Genomic DNA, 11,741 nt, shown 5'->3' with positions numbered 1-11,741 from the left:
ATATTCTTGTACATAGCAGTACTATTATAGTAGTTATATTCTTGTACATAGGAGCAGTATTATAGTAGTTATATTCTTGTACATAGCTGTAGTATTATAGTAGTTATATTCTTGTATATAGGAGTAGTATTATAGTAGTTATATTCTTGTACATAGGAGTAGTATTATAGTAGTTATATTCTTGTACATAGCAGTACTATTATAGTAGTTATATTCTTGTACATAGCAGTAGTATTATAGTAGTTATATTCTTGTACATAGCTGTAGTATTATAGTAGTTATATTCTTGTACATAGCTGTAGTATTATAGTAGTTATATTCTTGTATATAGGAGTAGTATTATAGTAGTTATATTCTTGTACATAGCAGTACTATTATAGTAGTTATATTCTTGTACATAGCAGTAGTATTATAGTAGTTATATTCTTGTACATAGCTGTAGTATTATAGTAGTTATATTCTTGTATATAGGAGTAGTATTATAGTAGTTATATTCTTGTACATAGGAGCAGTATTATAGTAGTTATATTCTTGTACATAGGAGTAGTATTATAGTAGTTATATTCTTATACATAGGAGGTAGTATTATTGTAGTTATATTCTTGTACATAGGAGTAGTATTATAGTAGTTATATTCTTGTACATAGCAGTAGTATTATAGTAGTTATATTCTTGTACATAGCAGTAGTATTATAGTAGTTATATTCTTGTACATAGGAGTAGTATTATAGTAGTTATATTCTTATACATAGGAGGTAGTATTATTGTAGTTATATTCTTGTACATAGGAGGTAGTATTATTGTAGTTATATTCTTGTACATAGGGGCAGTATTATAGTAGTTATATTCTTGTACATAGGAGTAGTATTATAGTAGTTATATTCTTGTACATAGCAGTAGTATTATAGTAGTTATATTCTTGTACATAGGAGTAGTATTATAGTAGTTATATTCTTGTACATAGGAGTAGTATTATAGTAGTTATATTCTTGTACATAGCAGTAGTATTATAGTAGTTATATTCTTGTACATAGGAGCAGTATTATAGTAGTTATATTCTTGTACATAGGAGTAGTATTATAGTAGTTATATTCTTGTACATAGGAGGTAGTATTATAGTAGTTATATTCTTGTACATAGCAGTAGTATTATAGTAGTTATATTCTTGTACATAGCAGTAGTATTATAGTAGTTATATTCTTGTACATAGGAGTAGTATTATAGTAGTTATATTCTTGTACATAGGAGCAGTATTATAGTAGTTATATTCTTGTATATAGGAGTAGTATTATAGTAGTTATATTCTTGTACATAGGAGTAGTATTATAGTAGTTATATTCTTGTACATAGGAGGTAGTATTATAGTAGTTATATTCTTGTATATAGGAGTAGTATTATAGTAGTTATATTCTTGTACATAGGAGGTAGTATTATAGTAGTTATATTCTTGTATATAGGAGTAGTATTATAGTAGTTATATTCTTGTATATAGGAGTAGTATTATAGTAGTTATATTCTTGTATATAGGAGCAGTATTATAGTAGTTATATTCTTGTACATAGGAGCAGTATTATAGTAGTTATATTCTTGTACATAGGAGTAGTATTATAGTAGTTATATTCTTGTACATAGGAGTAGTATTATAGTAGTTATATTATTGTACATAGGAGCAGTATTATAGTAGTTCTATTCTTGTACATAGGAGTAGTATTATAGTAGTTATATTCTTGTACATAGGAGCAGTATTATAGTAGTTATATTCTTGTACATAAGAGAAGTATTATAGTAGTTATATTCTTGTACATAGGAGGTAGTATTATAGTAGTTATATTCTTGTACATAGGAGGTAGTATTATAGTAGTTATATTCTGGTAGATATGTGGGAGAAATAGCACAGCCTATGACTTTACCACATAATATAGGAGATGACCCGAGTCCATGATGTGAATATCATATGCAGATTACAGACATCCCTATGAACCAGGTCTCAGCACTTCCCCAGGAGACATCTTGGTTGGCCTAGAGTTTGGATGTGTCTCACAGTAGGGGGTGCACTTAGTAATCAGACTGGATATAGTCTTCTCCTCATTACATGACTAATGACTTCACTTGTCGCCTCATTTGGCACAGACACATCAAGCCTTGTAAAACTACAGAAGGCCGATCAGTATGTGTCATCCAAACCACTACAGGGCCATAACATCATCTCAATGGTCTCACCAGAGCTCTACACCCCTCCCCCCAGACAAGGAGTTACCTAAAATCAAAGTAGAAGACCATGGTGCCCATATCTGCCCATTGAGTTACATAGATACACTAGCTGGTACCCACGACTTGGTCTGTGGTGATTGTAGCAGTGGGTATATACAGGTGCGGGTAAGGTTTTCGTACTGTGTATAAGGGATGGGATATGAAATGTAACTTTGTATCTTGTTTTTGCTGTAATTCAGAGAATCCGTGAGACTTTTGTGTTGCAGTTACTTTGTATTAGAGCCGCTATATATACGGTGTTGTGAGAAACTTTACATAGTGACTTTGGGACTGAGGTATTTGAAGTTAACCCTTTCCCACCGATGGCATTTTTTGATTTTCGTTTTTGACTCCCCTCCTTCTAAACCCCATAACTTTTTTATTTCTCCGCTCCCAGAGTCATATGAGGTCTTAATTTTTCCTGGGACAAATTTTTCTTCATGATGCCGCCATTATTTATTCTATATAATGTACTGAGAAGCAGGGAAAAAATTCAGAATGGGGTGGATTTGAAGAAAAAATGCATTTCTGCGACTTTCTTACGGGCTTTGGTTTTACGGCGTTCACTGTGCAACCAAAATGACCTGTCCCCTGTATTCTGTGCTTAGTTACGATTCCGGGGATACCAAATTTATATGGTTTTATTTACATTTTGACCCCTTAAAAAAAATCCAAAACTGTGTTAAAAAATTATTTTTTGAAAAGTCGCCATATTCCGACAGCCGTAACTTTTTTATACTTGCGTGTACGGGGATGTATAGGGCGTCTTTTTTTGCGGGAACGGGTGTACTTTGTAGTTCTACCATTTTCGGGAAATGTTATTGCTTTGATCACTTTTTATTCAAATTTTTAGCAGAATCAAAACAGTGAAAAAACGGCGGTTTGGCACTTTTGACCATTTTTTCCGCTACGGCGTTTACCGAACAGGAAAAATATTTGTATAGCTTTGTAGAGCGGGCGATTTAGGACGCGGGAATACCTAACATGTATGTATTTCACAGTTTTTAACTACTTTTATATATGTTCTAGGGAAACGGGGGTGATTTGAATTTTTAATCCTTTTTATTTATTGTTTTTATATTTTTTTTTACTTTTTTTAAACTTTTTTTTTTGCATTTATTAGACCGCCTAGGGGTATTGACATGGGTGGGCGGTGTCGCGGATTGTCAGAGCGGTGGGGGTCGGCAAACATGGCTGCTCCGGAGCGTTATAGAGAAGCTCCTGGAGTATCGGTAAGGTGAGGGGCAAAGTGGTAAAGTCTATGTATATGTGATTGTGTGGGGTTAGGGGCGAGGCTGCAGAGGGCAATAGGAATTTTGTGGCTTGCTATGGTCCAAAGTGTGTGAGATTGCAGAGATGGTGGTGTGAGTTTGGGTTTTGTGGGGGTCCTGGCACAAACGTATGTGCGCTATTGTGACGAAAAGTAGCCTATTGTTTAATCGAGTGTAATAACTATGTTTGTGGAAAATTTCAGCCAAATCGGTAGAGCGGTTTTTGCGTGATTGACCGCCAAACATCCGAACATCCAAAGGGTCCTGGGAAAAACGTATGTGAGCTATTGTGACGAAAAGTAGCCTATTACGCCATCGAGTGTAGGGACTATGTTTGTGGAAAATTTCAGCCAAATCGGGGTCCAAAGTGTGTGAGATTGCAGAGATAGTGGTGTGAGTTTGGGTTTTGTGGGGGTCCTGGGAAAAACGTATGTGCGCTATTGTGACAAAAAGTAGCCTATTGTTTAATCGGGTGTATTAACTATGTTTGTGGAAAATTTCAGCCAAATCGGTGGAGCGGTTTTTCCGTGATTGAGGAACAAACATCCGAACATGCAAACATCCAAACACACAAACCCACAAACTTTCACATTTATAATATTAATAGGATTTGGACAACTTTTTGGTTCATATCCTGAAGTCAACAGTGGAGTTGCCCAAATATTTTTAGGGCTAGTGCATCAAGGAGAAGAAATCTTGAAACGTATCTGTGGCCGAGTCTTTTGGGGAAGCTTCGTCTCACCTACATGAAGAGATGCCAGAAGATAATCTCCTGCTACTTGGGCCATCACCAAATCTGAGAAGGCTCAGTCACCATTCACCCGGGGAGTTCACACATTTTCAGAACTTGTTGGCACTGCCATGTTGTGCCCCTCAATTCCATGCAGGCCACCTGTTCTGTAAGGTTGGCGCCTCCTCTAATCCTCACCACAGAGGTGTTCTTGTTACTCTGTCATCCTCTTACGGTATTCTTTATAACAGAGCTCCACAAAATGTGGGTGAAGATCAACAAGACGCCGGAGTCGCTATAGATCACAGTATTGGAATTTCCTTCCATTGAGAGTTCCAGGAATAATAGTTTTCTGAAACAATGGCATACCAAGGATTGGGGGAAACCAAACATGGACATTGTGTAGTTACCCCAAATATGGGGACATCTCATATCTATGAGGCTGGGCACGTAATGTCCTCGACTAGGTGCCAACCCCTTGTCAAATACCCCAATGTGATAGTAACACGCCCAGACTCAAACCTGGCAATGCTACACTCTCTAATCCCATATGGGCTGCTTATACCATGCTACTAACTCCTATATGCCCTCTTAATACCCTACAATATCCCATACGCCCTCTTACCCCATTGTCACTATTCCACATGCCAATAATACTGACAATCCACAGCAAAATCTTCAAGGTCTATTTGGCTCCAAGGATCTGCCCCATGAGGACTCCACCAATATCCCACACCCTGGTAATGCCCCTTCACAGGCCTGGACAAATACCAGAAGCCATATAGCCAGGTGGTGCTCACTCCTAAAACCGCACAGGTCTATAGTTTGTGTGGTGCAGCACCTCATCGTCACTGTAATGAATGAAGAAGAATTACAACACCACAGCCAGCTCAGCTGATCAGCGTGGGGTCTGGGTGTTGGACCTCTTTTGATCCATCCACTGGATAGACCAACGGCATCCGTTATGCCTGGATCTTGGACAATCCCTTTAATAATCGACATGAATGGCATTGTGCTACTGCTGCTCGACCATGTGACCAATGAACGTGACATCAGCAAAGGATAAAGACAACAGGCAGGGGCCCCGGGTCAGACCCTCACAGCTCCCAGACTGATGACCAATCCCAAGGATAGGCGATGGGTATACAAACCCTAAAATACCCTACAACCTAGTAATAACGCCTTATCGGCAAACAGCTCGTGCACTATGTATACTACTGTGCAACAACCAATGTACTACCCCAAGCATTGCATATACCACTCTGCAAACACCCCATGTACTACCCCGAGCATTGCATATACCACTCTGCAAATGCCCCATGTAACCCCAAGCACTGCATATCCCACTCTGCAAACACCCCATGTACTACCCCGAGCATTGCATATACCACTCTGCAAATGCCCCATGTACTACCCCATGCACTGCATATACCACTCTGCAAGAACCCACGTACTACCCCAAGCACTGCATATACCACTCTGCAAGAACCCATGTACTACCCCATGCACTGCATATACCACTCTGCAAACACCCCATGTATTACCCCAAGCACAGCATATACCACTCTGCAAGAACCCAAGTACTACCCCAAGCACTGCATATACCACTCTGCAAACACCCCATGTACTACCCCGAGCACAGCATATACCACTCTGCAAGAACCCAAGTACTACCCCAAGCACTGCATATACCACTCCGCAAATGCCCCATGTACCACCCCAAGCACTGCATATACCACTCTGCAAACACCCCATGTACTACCCTGAGCATTGCATATACACTCTGCAAGAACCCATGTACTACCCCATGCACTGCATATACCACTCTGCAAGAACCCAAGTACTACCCCAAGCACTGCATATACCACTCCGCAAATGCCCCATGTACCACCCCAAGCACTGCATATACCACTCTGCAAACACCCCATGTATTACCCCAAGCACAGCATATACACTCTGCAAGAACCCAAGTACTACCCCAAGCACTGCATATACCACTCCGCAAATGCCCCATGTACCACCCCAAGCACTGCATATACCACTCTGCAAACACCCCATGTACTACCCTGAGCATTGCATATACCACTCTGCAAATGCCCCAGTACCTACTCTGACAGTGAGACCCCCTCCTGCATTACCTCATGCACTGCTTATACCCAGGTAATGCCCCCCCTGCATGCAGCACCTGGCATAATACATCATGTTATCCCCCTCCCCAGCATAGACCCTCCAAGTAACGGCGAGCACAAGCCGCAGAAGATTAATATGCAAAGAATTAGAAACTTCTCAGAAGATTTCCCTCCACCTTTCTTATAACATTTGCACACTGACGATTAGAAGGTCGGAGGATTTCTGGTAGATTACACAGAGGGCGACGTAACCCTAAAGCGGGCGGAATAAACCCCCTAGTAATCCGGATACAGCAATACACAGGTTAATTCGTCTAGCCATGGCCCCCAGACCCAATGTAATGGGATGTGTATGGCCGGGAATGAGGCGGGTGCGGGTATTTGGGGTAGGATGGGTATGCAGCGGGCTCCGGCTGGGCCTGGCGGTTCTGTAGGAGGTGGGTAGGCTGGGGGGGGTACAGAGGAGGGGGCTAGACAGAGCAGAGGAGGACTGACTGAGCGCATGGAAGCTGCAAGTCATGATGTAGACAGGCTCTTTGTTCCCTGCGAGCTGCTGCAATAAGAGATCTGAGCAGCCGCCCACCTAGTGCCGGGTAACTGGTCTCCACACTTGTTTCTCCAACTTAACCCCTTTGCTGCCGTCCCCTCCCCCCTAAACAAGGTCATGCAGACCCACCATCCAGGCTGCAAACAGCTGAATAGCAGGACCTGGGTGGTGCCCCTGATTAATTCACCCGCCTGCAGCGCTGGTAGCCGCGAGATGTTCTGCAGCAGAGCCGAGGAGCTCAGGCCAAGATAAGACACATGAATGAGGCGGCGCCCGCTAAGTGCCCCACACAGGCCCGAGACACATGGGCACCAGACTGAGGGAGGGGGTAAAGATCAAGCTGCCCTTGAAGGCAACCAGCCAGGCTGGAGTAAGCCATATGGCACGCTCATTAACCCTTTCCTCTGCTGCAACTGGGAAAACATGGCGGCCTCCAGGATCCCTGAATGAATGGGGCAGTGCCAGCGAAACAGCATGGCATCCTCCCTGGCAGAGCCCAAATCATTAACCCCTTCAGCCACAAAGACACCGACAAAGAGTCACGACTTCATAGTTAACCGTTCAATTTAGGAATTGTCATTCCAAAAAGGGGAGGGGGCGCTCAGAGGAATTTGGGGGGGGCACTGCTGTGGGTACAAGGAAGAAAGGGATCAGATTGCAGATAATAGTTGAGACCATGGTCATAGTTTTTAAGGGGAAACAGGGAATTCTTTGAATTTTGAGGGGGGGGGGGGGGAATATTTCAAGATAGGCAAACACCTTGGCATTGCCAACCAGAACGGCATATAATGTGGGGGGAGGGTCTCTAAGAGGTGCCCAAATGCAGGCGTGGAGGGGAAAGGGGAAGCACCAGAAGGAGAGCCCAGAGGTTCGGGCAGATCCTTAATATTTAATGTGGGAGAGTTGTGGAAGGGGCAAAAAAGTAATGGAGGGGGGTCAGAGTCAAAGACAAGGTATCAGGGAGGGGACTGCTAAAAAAAAAAAAAAAACACTAGGGGGCATAACCTGGGGATGGGGTAATAGATAAGGAGCACAGCCTGGGGATGGGGGTAGTATAGAAGGGGCATAACCTGGGGATGGGGTAGTATAGAAGGGACATAGCCTGGGGATGGGGTAGTATGGAAGGGGCACTGCCTGGGCATGGGGTAATAGAGAAGGGGCATAACCTGGGGATGGGGTAATAGATAAGGAGCACAGCCTGGGGATGGGGGTAGTATAGAAGGGGCATAACCTGGGGATGGGGGTAGTATAGAAGGGGCACTGCCTGGGGATGGGGTAATAGAGAAGGGACATAGCCTGGGGATGGGGTAGTATAGAAGGGGCACTGCCTGGGCATGGGGTAATAGAGAAGGGGCATAACCTGGGGATGGGGGTAGTAAAGATGGGGCATAGCCTGGGGATGGGGTAATAGAGAGGGGGCATAGCCTGGGGATGGGGGTAATAGAGAGGGGGCATAGCCTGGGGATGGGGGTAATAGAGAAGGGGCATAGCCTGGGGGTAATAGAGAAGGGGCATAGCCTGGGGATGGGGGTAATAGAGAAGGAGCATAGCCTGGGGGTAATAGAGAAGGGGCATAGCCTGGGGATGGGGGTAGTATAGAAGGGGCACAGCCTAGGGATGGGGTAATAGAGAAGGGGCATAGCCTGGGGATGGGGTAATAGAGAAGGAGCATAGCCTGGGGGTAATAGAGAAGGGGCATAGCCTGGGGATGGGGGTAGTATAGAAGGGGCACAGCCTAGGGATGGGGTAATAGAGAAGGGGCATAGCCTGGGGATGGGGTAATAGAGAAGGGGCATAGCCTGGGGGTAATAGAGAAGGGGCATAGCCTGGGGATGGGGTAATACAGATGGGGTATTATGTGGGCACAGGGTAACAGATGAGGGGCATAGCCTGGGGATGGGGGTAGTATAGAAGGGGCACAGCCTAGGGATGGGGTAATAGAGAAGGGGCATAGTCTAGGGATGGGGTAATAGAGAAGGGGCATAGCCTGGGGATGGGGTAATAGAGAAGGGGCATAGCCTGGGGATGGGGTAATAGAGAAGGGGCATAGCCTGGGGGTAATAGAGAAGGGGCATAGCCTGGGGGTGGGGTAATACAGATGGGGTATTATGTGGGCACAGGGTAACAGATGAGGGGCATAGCCTGGGGATGGGGGTAGTATAGAAGGGGCATAGTCTAAGGATGGGGTAATACAGATGGGGTATTCTCTGGGCACAGGGTAAGAGATGGGGGGCACGGCCTGAGTTTGGGGTCTCAGATATAACAGCTATTACTCTGGGCAGGGGGTATTAGAGGACTGAGGGCATATAGTGAGGGGTAAGACTAATGGGGCAGATTTATGAATGGGGTATTGAGGAATGACCCGGGCCAGGACATTATGGGGGTAATGGGGGGTATTTTCTAGTCACACAGGACCCCCTGAGGTAAATTAATAGGAATTTGCTCCCGGTTCTCACATGAGGGGGCGCTGTGTATGAGGGGCAGCTCGCTAATACCCCGGGTGGGGCAGTTACCTCTCACTGGAGCACACACAGCCCCGCTCCCTCCCCGCCACACCATCCCCCTCTTACCGGCGGCTCCTGGGCTCCGTCTCTCTGTCTCTGCGCCTCCCGGTAACCACCAGCCCGTCACCTCAGAGGCCACGCCCACCGACACCAGGCGGAGCCAGCCAGACCTCTCCGCCCGCTCTATTGGCCCGCGCCGTCACTTCCCCCGCCCACTATCCGCTCTGATTGGCTAACACCACCGTCAATCATCCCGAAACCGTTACTTCGCTGCCTCTCCATCATTTCTCCCTCTTAGTCCCGCCCTCTCCTGCAGGAAAGAGGCTGGAGGCGGCTGTCACTCATCAACGCGGCCCTTCTATTGGCTGATGTGGTTTCCATGGAATCCGGCAGGGTAGGCGGGGTCAATTGGACCGGGTTGCGCAAGTTTGATTGACAGCTGTGTGAGCCCCACGTGGGTGTAATGCTGATTAGAGAAGGGGCGGGAACCAGTGTGATCATGTGGCCCCCAATCTGTGCCTGCACCCCCATACTGTACCCCATTATTAGAGGAGGGGCGGGAACCAGTGTGATCATGTGGCCCCCAATCTGTGCCTGCACCCCCATACTGTACCCCATTATTAGAGGAGGGGCGGGAACCAGTGTGATCATGTGGCCCCCAATCTGTGCCTGCACCCCCATAGTGTACCCCATTATTAGAGGAGGGGCAGGAACCAGTGTGCCTGTGGTCATGTGGCCCCCAATCTGTGCCGGCACCCCCATACTGTACCCCATTATTAGAGGAGGGGCAGGAACCAGTGTGCCTGTGGTCATGTGGCCCCAATCTGTGCCTGCACCCCCCATAGTGTACCCCATTATTAGAGCAGGGGCGGGAACCAGTGTGATCATGTGGCCCCCAATCTGTGCCGGCACCCCCATAGTGTACCCCATTATTATAGGATGGGCGGGAACCAGTGTGGTCATGTGGCCCCCAATCTGTGCCTGCACCCCCATAGTGTACCCCATTATTATAGGAGGGGCGGGAACCAGTGTGATCATGTGGCCCCCAATCTGTGCCGGCACCCCCATAGTGTACCCCATTATTATAGGATGGGCGGGAACCAGTGTGGTCATGTGGCCCCCAATCTGTGCCTGCACCCCCATAGTGTACCCCATTATTATAGGAGGGGCGGGAACCAGTGTGATCATGTGGCCCCCAATCTGTGCCTGCACCCCCATACTGTACCCCATTATTAGAGGAGAGGCGGGAACCAGTGTGCCTGTGATCATGTGGCCCCAATCTGTGCCTGCACCCCCATACTGTACCCCATTATTAGAGGAGAGGTGGGAACCAGTGTGCCTGTGATCATGTGGCCCCCAATCTGTGCCTGCACCCCCATAGTGTACCCCATTATTAGAGGAGGGGCAGGAACCAGTGTGCCTGTGATCATGTGGCCCCCAATCTGTGCCTGCACCCCCATAGTGTACCCCATTATTAGAGGAGGGGCAGGAACCAGTGTGCCTGTGATCATGTGGCCCCCAATCTGTGCCTGCACCCCCATACTGTACCCCATTATTAGAGGAGAGGTGGGAACCAGTGTGCCTGTGATCATGTGGCCCCCAATCTGTGCCTGCACCCCCATAGTGTACCCCATTATTAGAGGAGGGGCAGGAACCAGTGTGCCTGTGATCATGTGGCCCCCAATCTGTGCCTGCACCCCCATAGTGTACCCCATTATTAGAGGAGGGGCAGGAACCAGTGTGCCTGTGATCATGTGGCCCCCAATCTGTGCCTGCACCCCCATACTGCACCCCATTATTAGAGGAGGGGCAGGAACCAGTGTGCCTGTGATCATGTGGCCCCCAATCTGTGCCTGCACCCCTGTACTGTACCCCATTATTAGAGGAGGGGCAGGAACCAGTGTGCCTGTGATCATGTGGCCCCCAATCTGTGCCTGCACCCCTGTACTGTACCCCATTATATAGCATTTGTGTGATATTCCTATTAGAGCTCACCAGTGACTTGGCGAGTAATGATTGTGACTTTGGTCGCGTTATTACGTACAAAGTGACACAACTGAGGCGCGACTGTCACGAACAATACCAAAGTGAGAGACTGAGGGTCGCCAATGGCACGAGTAAAGCGAATTTCCACCTAGGAGCACGCGCCGCAGGGTTTCGCTGCCTACAAAGTTGCCAACTGTCAGTAACAATACCAGCAAATTAGCGTTGTCCCAAATCTAAAAAGGGTGGAGTTTGTGCAAACCCCACCCAAAAATTAGGCAGGCCTTGACTGTTTGGAACAGTCCTGGGGGTGGGACTTAAAGGGGT

General features: G+C 46.5%; 1 protein-coding gene across 1 annotated transcript in view; it reads right to left on the bottom strand.

Annotated features, from left to right (window-relative positions):
* The window catches only part of MYH10 (myosin heavy chain 10), a 68,282-nt gene extending 58,704 nt beyond the window's left edge, over nt 1-9,578 (bottom strand). The window contains exon 1 of the mRNA XM_075279286.1: nt 9,498-9,578. The gene's annotated coding sequence lies outside the window, so the exon portion shown is untranslated. The remainder of the gene's footprint in view (nt 1-9,497) is intronic.
* Between the last annotated feature and the right edge of the window lie 2,163 nt (nt 9,579-11,741).

This window comes from Leptodactylus fuscus, chromosome 6 (assembly GCF_031893055.1).
Source record: "Leptodactylus fuscus isolate aLepFus1 chromosome 6, aLepFus1.hap2, whole genome shotgun sequence".
Lineage (NCBI taxonomy): Eukaryota > Metazoa > Chordata > Amphibia > Anura > Leptodactylidae > Leptodactylus > Leptodactylus fuscus.
Note: the sequence above shows the minus strand (reverse complement) of the source record. Positions and strands in the feature narration are given on the sequence as shown.